Source organism: Xyrauchen texanus, chromosome 11 (genome assembly GCF_025860055.1).
Source record: "Xyrauchen texanus isolate HMW12.3.18 chromosome 11, RBS_HiC_50CHRs, whole genome shotgun sequence".
NCBI classification, from domain to species: Eukaryota; Metazoa; Chordata; class Actinopteri; order Cypriniformes; family Catostomidae; genus Xyrauchen; species Xyrauchen texanus.
Genome location: NC_068286.1, coordinates 6,722,517 through 6,742,440, shown reverse-complemented (window position 1 = coordinate 6,742,440; position 19,924 = coordinate 6,722,517). Strand labels below are relative to the sequence as shown.

At 39.0% G+C, this 19,924-nt stretch overlaps 1 pseudogene; it reads left to right on the top strand.

Annotated features, from left to right (window-relative positions):
• LOC127651584 (nuclear factor 1 X-type-like) overlaps positions 1–19,924 on the top strand; it is a 117,507-nt pseudogene that overhangs the window by 44,719 nt on the left and 52,864 nt on the right.

The window sequence follows — 19,924 nt, the reverse complement described above, 5'->3', positions numbered from 1 at the left end:
TCTCTTTCACCCTCCCAATATATCCCTACCAGTCTCCCTCCCATACAGCCCTTCGAGCGTGCGTATTGGCTGAGCGTATCGGGCACCCGTTGCCAAATAGGTGGGCTCAGCTTCGTGCTGGCAGACTTTGAGGCAATGGATAGGAAAAGAGTGTGGAGAGGAAGAGAGAGATAGAGCTGGAGAGAAAAAGGGGGAAAAAAGAAGCTTCTTTCGGGTTTGCCAGCGGTCGTACGCGCTCTTCCAACATTGATTCGGTCCTTTTTTTTTTTTCGCTTTCAATTCGCTCCTCTCTACCCCCCTCTCTCTATTTCTCTCTGTCTGTCTTCCATTCTCTGTCTGTCTCGCTCTCTGTGAGTCGAATGCAGAGCACGCATATCTGAACAAACACCACTTAGCGCTTTGCCAAACATTTTTTTTCTCTTTGTTGCGGCATTTGTGTATTTATTTGTGTACATTTTGTCTCTAACAGTGAGTACAATACTTTTTGATTACGAGCGATTTCACTTCTCGCTTTTGTGTTTTCGCACGTAATTTTCTGGCAAAATCCCCATTTTATTTTCCCCTAAATATTTTTTCTCCCAATTTTCCTCTCTCTGCATTGTGTATTAAATATTCCTCTCTTGCTTTTGCTTTTCCTGAATTTCTCTTTTTCTTTCAAGTCAATTGGATATATTTACAGCATTTTACCTTTTATAAAATCTGTCCTTTTCAGTTCTTTTCCATTTAAAAAAATGTTAAAATTTTAATCAGGGCATGTAGTATCAAGCTGAGTTCAAAGAGGACGTTTCACTTTTTGTTTTTGACTTTTTGCGTCAACCTGCAGGGTTTATGATGAAAGTACAAAATGGTAATTACCGAATTTATTTTGCTGTTGTGTTGCTCTTGTGCATTTGGCTGTGGCATGCTGTTTCTGTGTCTGCTGCGATGTAGTTTGGATCAGGATGTGCAGTAATAGGGGTTGGTTGTCCGGTTTGGTCTCTTTACATCTGTCCTTCAGAACTTGTCTGGTTTGAAGTGTAATTTGATTAGTCTCTTAAAATGATTTTGAATGTCAGTTCAATGAGAAACAGAGCAAAGAGGTTACGATATAGGATTTTTAAAAGTTTTTTTTTAATGGCATGTCCATAGTTTTATTACTGTATATATATATTGTGATGAATATAATTACTCTAAATTAACATTGAAGGATGCAGTATTTATATTTGATGCTTCATTTGTTTTTGTTCATGTGAGTGTATTTGTGATATGCACACACACACACTCACTCACTTGCATTCCACCCACCTTCCATCGCAGAGCATAACCAAGCCAACCGAGCACTCAGTTCACTCATGCTCCGCGATACTAACGTGTTCTCCCCTTCCCTCCTCTCTTCTCCTTTGTTCCCTCTTTCTCCACCTCACCAGGATGAATTCCATCCCTTCATCGAGGCTCTACTCCCGCACGTGCGGGCGTTCTCCTACACCTGGTTCAACCTGCAGGCCCGCAAGCGCAAGTACTTCAAAAAGCATGAGAAGCGCATGTCCAAGGATGAGGAGCGCGCAGTCAAAGACGAACTCCTGGGCGAGAAGCCCGAGATCAAACAGAAGTGGGCGTCGCGGCTGCTGGCCAAACTGCGCAAGGACATCCGTCCGGAGTTCCGCGAAGACTTCGTGCTCACCATCACGGGAAAGAAGCCACCGTGCTGCGTGCTGTCCAACCCCGACCAGAAGGGCAAGATCCGTCGCATCGACTGCCTGAGGCAGGCGGACAAGGTCTGGCGCCTGGACCTGGTGATGGTGATTCTATTCAAGGGAAGTCCTCTGGAGAGCACGGATGGAGAGAGACTGCTCAAGTCGCCACAATGCTCGAACCATACCCTGTGCGTGCAGCCCCACCACATCGGAGTGTCCGTCAAAGAGCTGGACCTGTACCTGGCCTACTTCATCCATATGCCAGGTTTGTGGAATACACTCTTTCTAGCTCTCTCTTTCCTACACTCAAGCTAACTGAACGTGTTTCTTTCAGAGGGGTTAGAATTCAGAGTAAGTTGACACCCCCGTAATCACGACCACTTCCTGTACACATATAAACACTGGCTATGAGCTTCTACATTCTGTGGCCAATGCCAAAATTACACTGGAACAGGGTTCCCATGGTCATCCAATTTGAAACCTGGTTATGTGAAAGTTGTGATTTCCAGGCCCAGACAAGTCACAGAAAACGTAATAAAACTTTGATAAGTCGATAGCGAATGTACTTTTTATGTGGTCATGCTGTGCACTGGGGTCCAAAAGCCAAATCTTTCATCGAACCTTATTCAAATAACAGGTCATTTTTTTGTCTTAGATCGTTTATAATTTTTACACTAATAAATATCATCGTTTAAGTTAGGGCAGCACAATTAATCTAATAAATAATTGAGATTACAATTACAGCTGCCACAGTTCACTAATACATTTTCTACTCTTAAAAAAAAGTGCATTTAAAAAATGTGTATTTGCAACGTTTTTTTTTTTTTTTGCAGTGCTTGAGCTTTGTAACAATCACAGACATGTCTGTTAGTCACTTTATTTGAAATTGAAATAATAGTTTGTTTTTTTGTGCTGCTAAAAGGGCCAATGTGATAATTCAGGCACTTAAGTTATTAAAGAACACAGGTCTCAGCTTGTTTTGGATCTGCAGCCTACATAAACAGTATGACGTGCATATAAAACACAAAATGTCAATTCTATTAATTGAAATGAATTGCAATTAGTATATCAAGGAAAGTGATCAACAAATATGCTTTGTGTCATTATTGTGCAGCCCTAGTTTAAATCTAGTAATTCCAAAGATTAGCATCTGGCATACAATTGAAAATCCTCCCCAGCAATTTCTATAAAATGAATTTAAGAATACTATTACTCATTATTTATGAATGTACTAATGAATGACTGAAAAGGTCGTGGAAATTCATTGAAAAGACCATTTGAAATGTGAAGGAAAAAAAGACCTTCATGAAATTGAAAAATTTCTGCCATTGTTCAAAGCATTTCATGAATCTGTGTATGTCTTTTTGTCAATTTGTTTGTATGGTTTGTCCCGTTCTTTTGCTGCATTGATAAATCATATGTTTCAGTGAGAGAATGTTGGAGTGGTTGGCCTGTTTCATCTCTTAGTGTCATTCTGTTCTCTCACTGGCAGTGTGTTTTAGAGCCGTATCATTTTGGTGTGTGTGTGTGTTTTTGGGGATTTGTTACTAGCACAGTCTCATACATGCCAAATGCTGTTTCTGACACAGCTAACACTCTCTCTGACACACACACACACACACACTCACACACACACACACACACACACACACACACACACACACACACACACACACACACACACACACACACACACACCATGTAGTAGAAAAGGTCTGACTGGCCAAACACACTCAGGGCAGCAGCTCCATTATACTGTGTTTAGAAATCTTTCTTTCTGTCTGTCGGCCTGTCTGTCGGCCTGTCTGTCGGCCTGCCTGTCTGCCTGCCTGTCTGTCTGTCTGTCTCTCTCTGTCTGTCTGTCTGTCTGCCTGTCTGTCTGTCTCTCTCTGTCTGCCTGCCTGTCTGTGCGTCTCTGTCTGCCTGTCTATCTGCCTGTCTGTGTGTCTATCTGTCTGTCTGTCTGACTGCCTGTCTGCCTTTCTGTGTGTCTGTCTCTTTGTCTTTCTGTCTGTCTCTCTTTATGTCTGTCTGCCTGCCTGTCTGTCTGTCTTTCTTTCTTTCTTATTTATAACTACCATTACAGAGCTCTGATCCAACTGGTACAAAGTCTTTCGACTCTCTCGGTCAGTGTACACATTGGTGCGCCCCGTGCCCAGCAGGGTTGGCCATCGCGCTGCCCGTTCCGAATATGTGCTGCTGTGCTGCGGTCTTATCTTATCAGGCTAATTCCAGTGTGCGCTGCCGCTTTTATCGGGCTCCAAATAGCCTCGGCAGAGGTTGGCACCCTGCAGGGCAGCCGCACAGAATCCCAGGTTCCGTGGCATCCTGTGCCAGGGCTCAGGGGGCCTTTCTCAACCCCAGACGCATATGGTCCATATGCACTGCCCTGGTTAGGGGCATTATGGGTATTTTTACTTTGTATTTAAATTGTATTCTTAATTGAAATCATGCAAACCATTTTTTTTGTGTGTGTGCCAAAAATGTCATTGCATTCTTAACGTCTTGAATACGATGGTACATCTGTTTACTTAATTTAGTTGTTTGCTTTGTGTTTATTTAGACCTTGCGATTGTGTAGTCACAGCATAAACTCTTTGTTGATAATCATTAAATGTGGCCTTCACTTCATTGTTACGGTCTTAATGGCAGTATTTCTCATCCTCTTTTGTGTCTGTAAGGGAAAAAAAAAAGTTCCATACTTGATAAATACTTATTTGTTTATACCATATTTATTAGACTTATTATACGCTTTTTTTCTGGCATGAAAAAATTAGTTTGTTCACTTAATAGTCCAGATGTAATGTTAAATATAAATATACTGTATTTCCATTAGCATTATGTCGTCTTAATGAAGGGAAATGGTGTGAGTTTGTGGTTAAGAGTATATTCATTTTATATGGTCATGTCATGGTTGTATTGTTAGAACTTTTAATGCTGCTAATATATCATTATTATGAGGATATATTTTTTTATTTATCCCTGCTAAAACACTCCACACAATATGATATTTAACTGCTGAAGAGGAGTGAAAAATGTGTTTCTGCCATATTAAGCATTTAACTGCTACTCTTTTAATTCCATGGCAAGTATGAGATGCCTGTTAAATATAGAGAGGGACAAATCTTCATAAAAAATTTGGTGAATTTCAGCGCATTTATTATTATTGTTTATTAATTTTGTTATATTTAAAATAATTTGGTGGAGTAAATTTAATGTTTTTTTTTTAAAGAATTAAATATATTTTTTTAAGCCAAAAAAATGTATAATAATAATTATTATTATTTTAATAAGATTTTAAATTATATAATTTTTCCATTTATATGTTTTTTTTATCTTGAAAATGATGTTTTGCAAATATATTTTTTCGAATGATATTTAATGCAGTAATAATATAATAATAATGTATAATAATAATAATAATAATTATTATTATTATTATATTATTATTATTAATAATAAAAATATTTTTGTTGTTATTAAATATTATTATTATTATTATTACAATTTAAAAATGTTAAAAGACATTGTTGACGAGTTTGACCTGTTTCTGAAACTAACACAGACCCACAAGCGTGTGCAGTTGGGATTTCTCTCATCTGCCTGATGCATTGTTGGACTGTTTTGTTTGGATATGAAATGTTTGCTGTTAAACCGATTATTTCAGCAGTCATCATTCACTCCAAGCCAGTGTACGTAACGCATCCTCAATCTTTCTGTTTCCAAGTGCCTCCTTTCTCGTTCTTTGTCTCCATCAATGTCTCTGAAAGATGGTCCTGGAGTGTTGAAATGGAAGAAATTCCACCTCTGTCAGTCACATGTCACACGGCACTGGTCGCTCTGCTGCTTTGAAAACTGTACGAGGTCATTTGTTAAATTTGAGAGACTATCCCCACATCATTTTTCCATCATCTGACAATTCTATATTTAAGAGAGCATTCAGTTGAATAGGCAATTGCTGTGCTCGTTTTAATTGAAGCTTTTTGGCATTTTTTTTATTCTTTTTGCGATAATGAAGTCTTTGTTTGATTTATTACAATGTGACTGGTCAAAGTAAGTAAGGCTAAGTATCGTTCGTACATCTGCGTGTTACTCTGTGTCTTAAACTGAAGTGTCGGGTTTTTACTTTCTCAGCACTCAACTGACTGCAGGCTTTCACGGGCGTTTTTAAAAGCACAAAGGAAGGATTGTAAAAGTAAAATATGTTAACACAAACCAACCAATATCAGCTCTTTTACAGGAGCACCTGCGTTCAAGTATGTGAAAGAGAGAGAGGATGCAAATCAAGTTTTTTGGACTCACAATGTGAACAATAAGTGAGAATAACATAGAGAGAGCCATAAAGGTTTTTTCTTCTCATGTCTTTCTGTAGTTATTTGAATTAAAGTAAGCAATATTGTCAATATCATTGTTTTAATGCACTTTTATTTGGCCGTTAAATGGTAAACGGTCTGCACTTATATAGTGCCTTTTTTAACCTTAGCGGTATTCAAAGCGCTTTGCACTGCGTCTCATTCACACAAGCATTCACACACACACTCACACACCAATGGCAGTAGAGCTGCCATGCAAGGTGCTAGCCTGCCATTGGGAGGAACTTGGGGTTCAGTGTCTTGCCCAAGGACACTTCGGCATTGGAGTCATGCGGGCCGGGAATCGAAATGCCAACCCGGAGCCACAGCCGCCCCGCTAAAGTGTGTAATTTAATTTCATTCATTTTCCTGAATCAGTTCAAGCTGTGGCAAAATGATTGGAAATAGAATAACTTTTACGACATTTCAAAATAAATATATGATTACCAAAACATATAATGAACCTCGTAAAAAGGCTGAAAAATAATGCACGATTTTTTTCAGTTACATTAGCCAGCCCTCGTCCCCAAACCATATACTCTAAAAGAAGGAGTGTTTGTATTCGTTTGGAGAGAAAGAAGGAAAGTAACGTGGCCCACTCACAACGACTCTGGTTACGACTCAGAGAACACAATGCAGAGCTCAGTAGCACCACAGGCCTACTCACTACACACACACACACACACACACACACACACACACACACACATACGTAAACACCGCAAAACAGCCGCTCACACGGAAAGCTGAGCCATAACTCCAACATATACGAGTGGAAGTTGTGCATTAGTGCTGTTAGATTGAATTCTCATGGAGCTCATTAGATAAAATCTCTTTAGAAAGAGGAGAAAGGGATCATCAAGATAGCCAAGGGGCGAGAGCGAGGGAGACGGGGAAAGAACGAGGGAACGGGGGCAGCCTCGTCTGCCATTTTTTTGGCACCCTGTATGGTGAGCTCTATGTAGAAGGTGCCAGAACGTCGTCGCTGCCAACCACTCTCCCTCTGATCCTTTCTTTCCCTTCCTCTCCCTCTCCTTTCACCCATTCTCTCCGGCTCTCTTGGGGGGCTCAACCCCAGCGTCACCCCTGTCGTCTTGATACAGTACGTCCTCCTATTTTCAGCTCAACAGTTTTATCAGCTTTTTTTATACAATTCGATTTCTGTTTCATTTCCATGTGCGTGTGTGTGCAGGGAGGGATTACTTGTTTGCTTGTTTTGTTCTTCATCGACTTTCTAAGACATCAAAAGTAGTTTGTTTGGCGTCTTTATTTAGTGCAGACATTTTCTCTTTTGATTCTTTCTCTTTTATAGGAATGAGAATTTAATGATTCTGTTCACAGTTATTTTAATAGTCTGTTAGTATTAGAAAGTCCCTTCACCAATAACTGTTTTTGGGTACAGTATATATGTACCATTTGTTACAACTTTCAACAAATGGCATATGAACTCTTTTTGTTGAGTCGGTAATTACACTAGTTTAAAGGCGTACAAAACATGATAATACTGTAGTTTTCTGTTCTTGCTGAACTGCTGTTCAGTCAGAAGTTATCCTTATAATATTATTTAATTTATAGCATTTTATTTCATTCTGTTTAATCTGAATCACTTCGAATGATTAAGTGAATCAGTGAGTCATTTGGAAAAATTTGAGTCTTTTTGACGAAGTCGTTATTAGAGTCATTTGTTTGTGAATCAGACTCGACTGGTCGCAATATACTGTATATTCACTCATTTCTATTGCCGTTGTGCTGTATGTCATGAAAATAATAGAAGTATTTTTTGAAGGATTCAAACTTTTTCAGAATTTGTCTCCCAGAATCGAACTACACTGGTTGTGCTGTATTTTTGCCATGGTGCTGAACATCATGAAAAATAAATGATTTTTTTGTTTAGTTTTTAAGATTGAACTGTTTCTGAATAAAAACAGGTTCACAATACCATAAACGACTTTTTGACAGATTTTCCGAATGCAAATCTTTCCAAATAATCTGAGCTGTTTCCTAAATGATTCACTAAATGAACTGGCTCATAAAAGTCATTTATTTATTTATTTTCTCCCAATTTGGAATGCCCAATTCCCACTACTTAGTAGGTCCTCATGGTGGCGCGGTTACTCACCTCAATTCAGGTGGTGGAGGTCCAGTCGCAGTTGCCTCTCCGCTTCTGAGACAGTCAATCCGCGCATCTTTTTACGTGGCTCGTTGTGCATGACACCGCGGAGACTCGCAGCATGTGGATGCTCATGCTACTCTCAACTAACCATGCGTCCCATTGAGAGTGAGAACCACTAGTCATGACCACAAGGAGGTTGCCCCCATGTGACTACCCTCCCTAGACCTTGCTGGAGTCACTCAGCACACCCTGGATTCAAACTCTGGACTCCCGGGGTGGTTGTCGGTATCAATACTCGCTGAGCTACCAAGGCCCCTCAAAGTTGTTTATTTTTTAATTAGACTATGTTGGTTGCACTGTATGTTTGTTCAATTCTGTTGCCGTGGTGCTGCTGATACAGTAAAGCCGCAGCCCCAACAGCAATGCAGGAAACGCTGTATGACCGAGTATTTTAGTAGAATGTATCATTCAAGAGCTGTTAACAGAACCAACCGTCATGAAGAAATAACGTTTGTAAATATGAACAGGTTTTCAGTTCCCAACTCAACTCTTCCCAAATTTTCCTTCCAGATACATATTTCCAAATAATCTGAGACGTTTCCTATAGGTCAGTTTCTGTTGGACCCACAGTTTCTGTTGGACTCCACACTTTTCATCTTCCTGCAGATGCATGAAGGGACGTCATCCTCGGTGAAAGTCCGAGCCGTCATAAATTCGTCTTGGTGTTATTTACAGCATGTGAAAAAGAGAAAGCGAATCAATTCTGGCATGCGCATGTTTGTAAGGGAATAGGCCTGGATAGCAGTTTGGACACAGATCTAGGACACCCTGGAAAGAACGCTGAGAACAAGGGATGAAACCGGAGAGAAAACGGCAAGGAACCCGGGGGATGGGGTAACACAGGAAAGAAAAGCTGCATGTGTGTGTGTGTGTGTTCATAATAAGAGTGTGATAAATAGGGCTGTAAACGAGAGTGTGTGAAGCTTCATGGCTCTCAGTTCCAGAAAGCCCCATTCATCAGGCAGGAGCATCTTCCCACTCTTAAGACAATGAAAGACGACCCCTCCATTTGGAGCAGAGGGAGTCTGTCGTTTGTTTACAGAGATAACAGGATAAACGAGAGAAAGAGGGAGTGCAAAAAATAAAATGTGTGTGTGTGTGTGTTTGCACCGAGACAGAGGGCCCCTGTATGCCACCGGATGAACTGATGGTGGGATCGCGCATGATTAGTATGTTAATAGGCTAATATAAAATGTGTGTGTTTGCATTAGATCACTACAAGCCTTATCCATATGCATCAACATACAGAAGGTGTTTTGTTTGTGCACATGTTGTGTGTAGAATGTGTTGGAGTGTTCACATAGATGAATTAGTGTGTATTTGCATAAGTACATGTGCAGGCGTACATTTGTGAGCTCTTATGTGTGTTGAAATCTATGTGAATGTGTCTACGAGAGTGTATTTAGGCTGTCAGCACCTGTTGGTCTCTGTGGTGTTCAGATTTGTGGTTGTCATGGTAGATAGGGGTGTGTTGAGGATACTGATGATGTTGAGTCCAGACAACTGCTCTTGTATGTGTGTGTTAGAGGTCAGAGGTCAGTTTCGTTAGAATTAGCATTCATTAGAAGGCTTGGAGTTTTTACTGTCTGTGATCATTGTCTCACACTGTAGAATTATTATGACTATTTAACTACTTATAAACAAGGCGGCGCTGAATTAAAATGTCTCTTTTTCAAAATTCATCTCTTATTTACAGTTTTACACACTTAAAAGAAATAAAAGTTCCGGTTTGATTTACGTTAATGGAATAGTTCATCTAAAAATAGTCATTCTCGGATCAATTACTCATCCTTATATCGTCTCAAACTCGCATGACTTTATTTCTTCTGCAGAAACAAATGAAGATATTTTCAAGGATATATTATGTGTTTATATCCATACAATGTAAGTCAATGGGGTTCAAAACTTTCAAGCTCCAAAATGGACATAAGGGCTGCATAAAGGTAATCCATACGAGTGATTTAATCCATGTCTTCTGAAGCGATCGGCTGAGTCTTCTCTTTACTGTTGTACATGAAACTGGTGTTGAGCGGGTAGAATTCAATGAAGCTGTCAGCGAAGGACATTTGAGGCATCTATTTCTCAAACTAGAGACTCTGATGTACTTATCCTCTTGTTTAGTTGTAAATCTGGTCTTCCACATCTCTTTCTGTCCTTGTTGGAGACAGTTGTGCTTAATCTTTGAAGACTGTAGTGACACCTTTGTATGAAATCTTCAGTTTTTTTTTGGCAATTTCAAGCATTGTATCGCCTTCATTCCTCAAAACAATGATTGACTGATGAGTTTCTAGGGAAAGCTGATTATTTGTTGCCATTTTTGACCTAATATGACCTTAAGACAGTGTCTCAAAAAAAACTCAAAAACAATGTTAAGATTCATTTAATGATCCAAATATCTTTCAGCTGTGTTTGATATAATGGCAAGTGATTTTCTAGCACCAAATGATCAATTTATCATGATTACTCGAGGATAAGGTGTTTGAGTGATGCTGCTGTCTAGATTTGATCAAAAATTATTTTTTTCTAATAATGATGGGGCTGTTTTATACATCAGTACTGTCCTGAATATACTTTGTGATGCACAACAATTCCACTTTGGTGAAAAAAAAGTACCAATTTCCTTCCAAAACAGCAAATTCTGTACTCTTTTCCAAACTTTTGGCTGCCAATTTAGCAAAATGAATGTGTTTTCAAACCAAATGCATTAGTGTGGACATGGCACAAGCTTACCTAAAACTTTAACAGTATTTATTTCCTGCCCGGCAAGCACTGGTATTTCTTGTGGAAATGCAAGTCATATAATATATATATATATATATATATATATATATGTGTGTATTAATTTATTTATAAATTGCTGATTTTTACCATGAAGTCTGTAATAGAAAGTACTCTGACAAATCACTGTGGCAATATGACAGCAGTCCCACACAAACACATGCTCCCCCTCCACAGCTCATTGCCAATAGTGTGATTGGCTCTGATTTAGGCTGGTGCCATGGCAACCAAATATCCCAATATACCTTGCTTGGGCACCATTCAAGGTTCTTTAAGGGAACAGCAGGAATCGGTAGCCAGATGTTGCAATAGAGAGCGTTTGTCATGGATGGGATAAGAAGGGTACAAACTTAAGTTCTGCATCAGAAGGAGAGCGGTATACATTTATAACTGTAGAGAGGAAGGATTTCAGCATTGCACATATTTATATAGCATGGCTAGTTGCCCAGAGCTACCTCCTACGAGAGAGAGAGAGAGAGAGAGAGAGAGAGAGAGCATAATAAGCGACTTTACAGTACTCTATTTTGAACCGCACCATTCTTCTCACATGAATATTCAGCCACATGCATATGATTTTCAATCATTAGAAACCTTGCGGCTATGAACCAAATATCCATCTGTAGGTCACGTTCATGTCAAAGCCAAACTAAAACCACCTTATATACATTCAAACCAGCACTCTGGATTTCTTCAGAGCTCAGAAACATTTTACTGGCAATTTTTGATTTCACTTTTGCAATCTTTCTCCTTTTGCAACCTATCTCGCAGGGAATGGGATATTTACTCACACATACGCACACACGCGTTGTGCAAACAAAGATTGTGATTTTGCATGGCACAGTTCAAGGATTTGGTTTGGTTCGGTTCTTCTGTAACCGCAAACAAATTTGAAAATCCACTTGATCTGCTGTAAGCCAAATATTCATATTGGCTCAGAAATGATTCATTAAATAATGCAACCCTTCTGTGAATCTTGCTTATTTTTTTGTAAAATTGTGTGTGTGGGTGAGAGAGAGAATATAGTGATGTTTATAGTTATATTTAACATATACTATCTGCACTACTTGTTATATACACACACACACACACACACACACACACACCTTAAAGGGTACATGGGTACATGTTAGATTTATCTCACTATAGCTCACTATAGTTACGGTGCACATGAATTACATTTTTTACAATATTTCTGTGTCAGCATTTGGCTTAATAAGATGCAATGCAATGTTTAGGCATGATTTTATTTGCATCGCACACACAGGACATTTCACCACTGGCAGAGAGCATGGGTCAGGCTTATTTGCAGAATACACACAACTGTTCTGGCTGGCTCTTTTTGCGTTGGCATGGCGTAGTTCTCCATGCAAACGGAAGACAAATATCACAGATATTATTAAAGGTATGACCTTTATACTTTGACTTATTTGTTACAATGGTTTTTTTTCTGCTTTGGCAACAAAATGTCAGTGAAAAAACAAGTGATAGCCAGTGCTGAAGTATTTGACCAATCAGAAATTAGAATGAATTATTCTGACTACAAGTAATGGCCAGCATCGTCCAATCACAGCCAAACATGCATTATACATTTTATGTTTGATTTACCATTGTCCCATGTCTGCCAAACATGTTGAGTGATCCAAACATCATCTGTAGCCTGAAACTGAACTTTTGACCAGGTGTCAGTGAATGCACTTGGCTGCATAGGAAAGATATAGGATGCTCCCTTGTGCCCTATTTAGTAACTGACTTAACCTCCAGTGTACTGTCTATCTGCACTGGTCTCAGAACAGCATTTCAGAACGTAATGCACCATATTTCATCCTAACTCCATATAAAGCCTCTGAAAGCAGATTTTTGGCTTTTGAATAAATCTATTAAAGGAATGTTCCGGGTTCAATACAAGTTCAATCGACAGCAGATGTGGCATAATGTTGATTACCACAAAAATGTAAAAAAAAAAAATCAATAAATCTGTGTTACAGTGAGGCACTCATATGTTATATGACAATGTAATGTCAACAAACCCTAAAATGACTGTAAATACTATGATTTAAACAACTTCACAGCTCAAATAATACATGAGTTTTAACAGAAGAATTAATATAAGTGATTTATAAAGTTATTAGCTTCACATTTCTGCCTTTAAATACTCCAAACACTGGCCACATTCACTTCCTTTTTCCTTTTTTTAAGAAAAGGTGGGACGAGTTGAAATACATTTTTGTGGTAATCAACATTATGCCATAAATGCTGTTGATTGAGCTCAACTTGTATTGAACCTGGAATATTACTTTAATTCTCATTTAAATAATGCACAGAAAAAATAGTATTTCTAAGGAAAAATATCCCTATAGTCCACCTCAGTGGTCATTGTGTTAGATATCTGCATCCCCGCGGCTCTCCCGCGGGACACGTTCAGTTTCTTGCGGCTTCCGAATTAAAGACGGTAGCGGTCGGTAACTCTGGTGTACTTTGGACGGGAGCGGGCGGTCTGACAATAGCCCACTCCCCACATGTTTTGACAACAGCAAACTGCGCTTTACTCATTCTTATCGAGCACCTGCACAGCCTGATCGCAGTGTTGCCAGCTAGTTTCAATGGAAAGTAACTAAAGCCTGCTCGAAAATTCGCTAAATGTCGCTATATGACGTCATACTCTAATTAACATATACGTGACGTCACCGCGTCTCATTTGCATTTTGCAAGCGTCCGCCCTTTACATGTGTTTGCTTCTCTGCGCTCTCACCGTACATGCTGTAATACCCTATTAATTCCCAATATCAATCACTCAGAGAGAAAGTTAAAAGCGACGGTAATATTTATATATTGACGATAACAAAACGACCATGCGCAACGTCTCATCCAGTTTTAATGAGAGCGCTAATTCTAAGCGCATAAAAATAAAAAATAAACAATGTGCATATTTACACAAATCTATGTACATGTTTAGATTTGTTTTTTTTTACATGTTTACAAAAAAAGAGTTTAAGTGTCTGAATTCACATAGAGTTCAGAAACAGGAATGAACAACCGTCTAAAAATCTCCTGTGATTAAGTGCATGAAAATAATAAAAATAAATGGTCAAATGAAACTCTTTAAATGTAAAATTAAAGGGGAGCAAAAAAATATACATTTGTGATTGGTCCTTGACAACCCTGTTTGCACATGCGCAGCTCATTCACGCCTATGTCAGCTGCCGTGAGGTCAACTGATCGTGCTGCTCTGCCTTCTCGCCTGCTCACCTCTTGCCTCCTAGTCCGGGCAGGAAAGCAAGACCACGCGCTCGTGGGGTAGTATTGGCGACTTCTACAGAAGTAGCTATGGTTTGTCCAAAAAGACTCTAAATTTGTCGCTAGTCGCTTTTTTTAATAAAAGTCGCTAAAGAGGTCGCTAAATCTAGCGACAAAATCACTAAGTTGGCAACACTGCCTGCTCTGAGGACTGTATTATGCACGTGCTGCATGCACGAACTAGTGCGTTATTCTTCATACGTTACATTTGCACTCGTCCATGCGAACAGCACATGCACAATACAATCCTCAGAGCAGGCGGGTGGTCGGTGAGTGACAGAGCAAACCTAAGGATGACAGAGCGAAGCGTGGAAACGCTGTCATTGAGGGAAGATTATCTTGGACTGGAAAGTCAGTTTAGTGCTAAGAAGCCCACATCAAGTCTGCTGTATGGGAATAATTTTCACACATCATAGATGCAGGTGGAAAAAAATGACCCTTTGCGCAATGTGATAAATGTCTAGGAGTTGTCCCTTTCAGCAGCCACATGACTGGAACCTCTGGCTTAAGGCGACACTCATGCCTAATCACAAAGGGACAAACTAAACTAAGATTTACAAAGTCTAAGCTGGAGCCAGAGCAGTTAAAAAAAGATGCTTTAAATGGTTTGGTGAAAAATATTATTTCATTTTGCAATATAGCTAGTAAGCCAACCGTTTTCATTTGTTTGAATTTTTTGGCTTATAATTTGACCGATGTCGTATTTCATTTATTTTTCTCCATAAGCAAACGTGTAAGGGGGTGTGTAGAAGTTCTGTGGAAAGCTGCTGAGCTGTCTGCTCAATCCTGCATGTGCCGCTCCTGTACAGGCCTATCAACATTCTTTTATTTGAATCAGTGTGTCACTCTTGAGAGAAGATACGGTATGCAGTACAGTCAATTGAGGTCATGCTCGAGTAGACCGATAGGCCTATTACAAAACACACAGGCACACCTTCATCTCTCCCACTGTTTATATGCAGTCACCTGGGTTGCTCACCTGTAACACATTGGGACAAAATTGACCTTATAAGTGACCTAAGTCTGGCAAAACCTCCCTCTGTGGACATCCAAGGGCATCTTCAATTGGAAAACAATTAATAAATAAAGCATAATGTTTATTATTATTATTGTAAAAGTGAAAAAAAATTCTTAAAGCAAGGGTTAGGCTTTAAGCAAATTAAACTTGTGTTTTTGTTTGTGTCTATGTCCTGGAGTGGATCCCTTGGATGTTTAAGCACACAGACATGCTTGTATACACACGCAGATATAAAAGAATGATAGATCATGTGCACGCGTGTTGTCCGTGTGTTTGACTGATTATGTATGTGTTTGAGTCTACAGTATGTAGTGATTCAGATTAACTGCCTTTTTATCTTCAGCCTCCTTAATCTCTTTTCACTTTCCCACTGTTTGTTTCTTCTCTTTGACACAATGTACAGACATTTGACATATTCTTTCACACAAGTGTGTGTGTTGGGTTTGATGTGTATAACTGTGCCTGAGGGTGTTTTGTGTGAGTAGATCTGGGTCATTTAAGGTTGGCATAGTTTACAAGTTGGGTGTGACTTTATTTAGCAAGCTAATATTGAACTTGTTGAAAGTTAAACTGGCAAAAAACATTACACATTGTTAACAACAGACATTAACAGACATCCTTGTGAAGCACTTTCTACAACGTTGCTCTGATAGTTTTAAAAAGTTTCTCAGAGAGTTCTAAAATTTTAATCTTAAGACTCCAACAACATTGCATTTAAAGTTCTAGAACATTCTTCTGAAAGTTCTAGTGCATTTTCTGCAAGTTGTAGAGCAGTGCTCAAGAGTTCTCTGTAGCATGTTACTCTGGGAGTTACATTAGTCTGAAAGTTCTAGAACATTACTCTGATAGTTCTAGAACAATAATCTGATTGTTTTAGAACATTACTCTGATAGTTCTAGAACATTACTCTGATAGTTCTAGAACAATAATCTGATTGTTTTAGAACATTACTCTGATAGTTCTAGAACATTACTCTGATAGTTCTAGTTCATTACTCTGATAGTTCTAGAACATTGCTCTGTTAGTTCTAGAACATTACTCTGATAGTTTTAAAATATTACCATGAGATATCTAGAACATTATTCAGAGTTCTATAATATTATTTTGAAGGCTTTATATTTGGGGACTGTGCTAGGTGCAGTGCTAAGCACAATGACCATGCGCTACGTCTCATCCAGTTTTAATGAGAGCGCTAATTCTAAGTGCAATACATGTCCCAGCACAAAGCGCAAGTGGTTGGGAGTGTTTGTGCTATCTGTGGGTGTATGCGTGTAAACTGTTGATGTATTGTACGTTAGTAAAGTGGCTCAAAGCACAGTTAGCTATTTTCCTGATAAATAGGTCATTGTACGAAGACATTTGAGAACCACATCTAATCTCAGCGCAAAGTCTAAACACAGTTCCTGCAATTGCAGTTTGCGGAATCCACCAGCAGATGATGTCAAAGAACTATTGATCACTTTAGATACTAGTCATGATTTGTGTTTCAGTAGTTCAATATGATTATAAATGGTAATAATAATAGTATGTTTATTTTGTATAGGGCCCAGGGCCACCACTCCCTATATGCTTATTACGCAGTCTGCGTAGGGCACCAACTCCTTAGGGGGGAAACATATTTCCCTAGAGGGGCACCAGGAAGTCCACCGGCTGCTCTTCCTCACATGCTATGCATTATTCAAGGACCCGATAGCTGTCGTGGAACACGGACAATCGCCTTGCAACTTGCACCATGTCAGATTATTGCTTTATGGCCATGCCAACTGACTTTGTGTGTATGATGTATCGTATAGCTTTTAAAATAGGGTCCTGAGAGTTCTAGAACGGTACACTACGAACTCTAGAACATTAGTCTGAGAGATTGTCCATAAAATTCGGAGAATTCTAAAACATTACTCTGAGAGTCCAACAATATTGCTCTGAGAGATCTACTGTAGAACATTATCTAAAACATTACTCTGAGAGTCCTACAATATTGCTCTTGAGAGATCTACTGTAGAACATTATCTAAAACATTACTCTGAGAGTCCTACAATATTGCTCTTGAGAGATCTACTGTAGAACATTATCTAAAACATTACTCTGAGAGTCCTACAATATTGCTCTGAGAGATCTACTGTAGAACATTATCTGGAACATTACTATGAGAGTCCAACAATATTGCTCTGAGAGATCTAATGTAGAACATTATCTGGAACATTACTCTGAGAGTCCAACAATATTGCTCTCAGAGATCTACTGTAGAACATTATCTGGAACATTACTCTGAGAGTTCAACAATATTCTTCTGAGAGATCTACTGTAGAACATTATCTGGAACGTTACTCTGATAGTCCAACAATATTCTTCTGAGAGATCTACTGTAGAACATTATCTGGAACATTACTCTTATAGTCCAACAATATTCTTCTGAGAGATCTACTGTAGAACATTATCTGGAACATTACTCTGATAGTCCAACAATATTCTTCTGAGAGATCTACTGTAGAACATTATCTGGAACGTTACTCTGATAGTCCAACAATATTCTTCTGAGAGATCTACTGTAGAACATTATCTGGAACATTACTCTGATAGTCCAACAATATTCTTCTGAGAGATCTACTGTAGAACATTATCTGGAACATTACTCTGATAGTCCAACAATATTCTTCTGAGAGATCTACTGTAGAACATTATCTGGAACATTACTCTTATAGTCCAACAATATTCTTCTAAAGAGATCTACTGTAGAACATTATCTGGAACATTACTCTTATAGTCCAACAATATTCTTCTAAAGAGATCTACTGTAGAACATTATCTGGAACATTACTCTTATAGTCCAACAATATTCTTCTAAAGAGATCTACTGTAGAACATTATCTGGAACATTACTCTTATAGTCCAACAATATTCTTCTAAAGAGATCTACTGTAGAACATTATCTGGAACATTACTCTTATAGTCCAACAATATTCTTCTGAGAGATCTACTGTAGAACATTATCTGGAACATTACTCTGATAGTCCAACAATATTCTTCTGAGAGATCTACTTAGAAAATTATCTGGAACATTACTCTGAGAGTCCAACAATATTGCTCTGAGAGATCTACTGTAGAACATTATCTGGAACGTTACTCTGATAGTCCAACAATATTCTTCTGAGAGATCTACTGTAGAACATTATCTGGAACATTACTCTGATAGTTCAACAATATTCTTCTGAGAGATCTACTGTAGAACATTATCTGGAACATTACTCTTAGAGTTCTACTATATTACTCTAAGAGTTAGAGACATCACAGAAGATTACTCTGAGTGTTCTAGGGCTTGGGTTGTTTCTAGAAATCTCAGATGAGGAGAGAGATAGAGAGCAGTGCGTGAGCAGCTGTCAAATAGAGCGTGTGTGATATGTGTGAAAAGTCTCTTTGGCCTGTAGAACTCAACCCCATAAGAATTTGAATACTCTTTACTAACTATCAAAACTCAGCATAGGTGATGGACTTTAATGAGTGAGGAATTCTTAGCACTGGATACACACGCCCCATCCCTCTAAATATTTACAAGTTGTGGCTTGACGTGGAAGGAAATCAGAGAGCGAGAAAGAGAGAGAGAGGGTAAAGGCAAAAGTTAAATTTCTAAAGTGAGTAATCGTAGAGACAGAAGTAAGAGCACTGTGTGTGCGGTGGGTTTTCTAAGGTCACAGTGCAGAATATCACACTGGAATGTGGAATGCTGAAACACTGCCAATACAAGCACACCAACTACACACACACATACACATCTACACACACACACACACACACACACACACACACACACACACACACACACACACACACACACACACACACACACACACACACACACACACTCTCTATTTCTCTCTCTCTACACTCCCCCTCTTTTGACTCAGTCATTTGTGTAATGAAAAGTGCCTTAGCATGTGCATTATGGTCAGTTTGAGAGCTCTGTATACATTAAATGTTAGACACAGTGTATCATACACACATACTGGATCAAACCTTGTGTCATACACATGCTAATACTTTGAGAGGCCAGGACTGTTCTTCATTTAAAATATACAATACCTCTCAACTGTTTGTTTACTTTGCAGGTAAATCAGATCACACACACACACACACACACACACACACACACACACACACACACACACACACACACACACACACACACACACACACACACACTTGTTAGATTTTTTCAAAGGGCTCTGGAGATGTTTCTTTTTTCTTACCAGTGTCACACAGCAAAATGTTGTGGAATAAAAAACAGCAGAGCGAGCCTTTTAAAAATCATGGAGGGATGAATTTTTTTTAAAAAGTGCTGTTTCTTGCCAAGAAAATGTTTGACGTGTCCATTAATGTTATAGCCAAAGTTGAATAGGAGAAGGCACATTTACAATCGATTTGAGAGCAAGCTATGAGGCAGCACGTCCCTGGACAGGTAGGAATCTTACAAGGAATTAAAGAGAGACGGACTCTTTGGAGTTTTAATGCAATTTACTGAATACAACAGGCACTTACTGTACTTTACCCTTGTATTGTACAGATGTAGCTGCATCTCATCTGCAGTGCCACCTTGAGACCAAATGTTTGTCGTTGTGCGTGTAGCAATGACGTGTTCTCGCCGT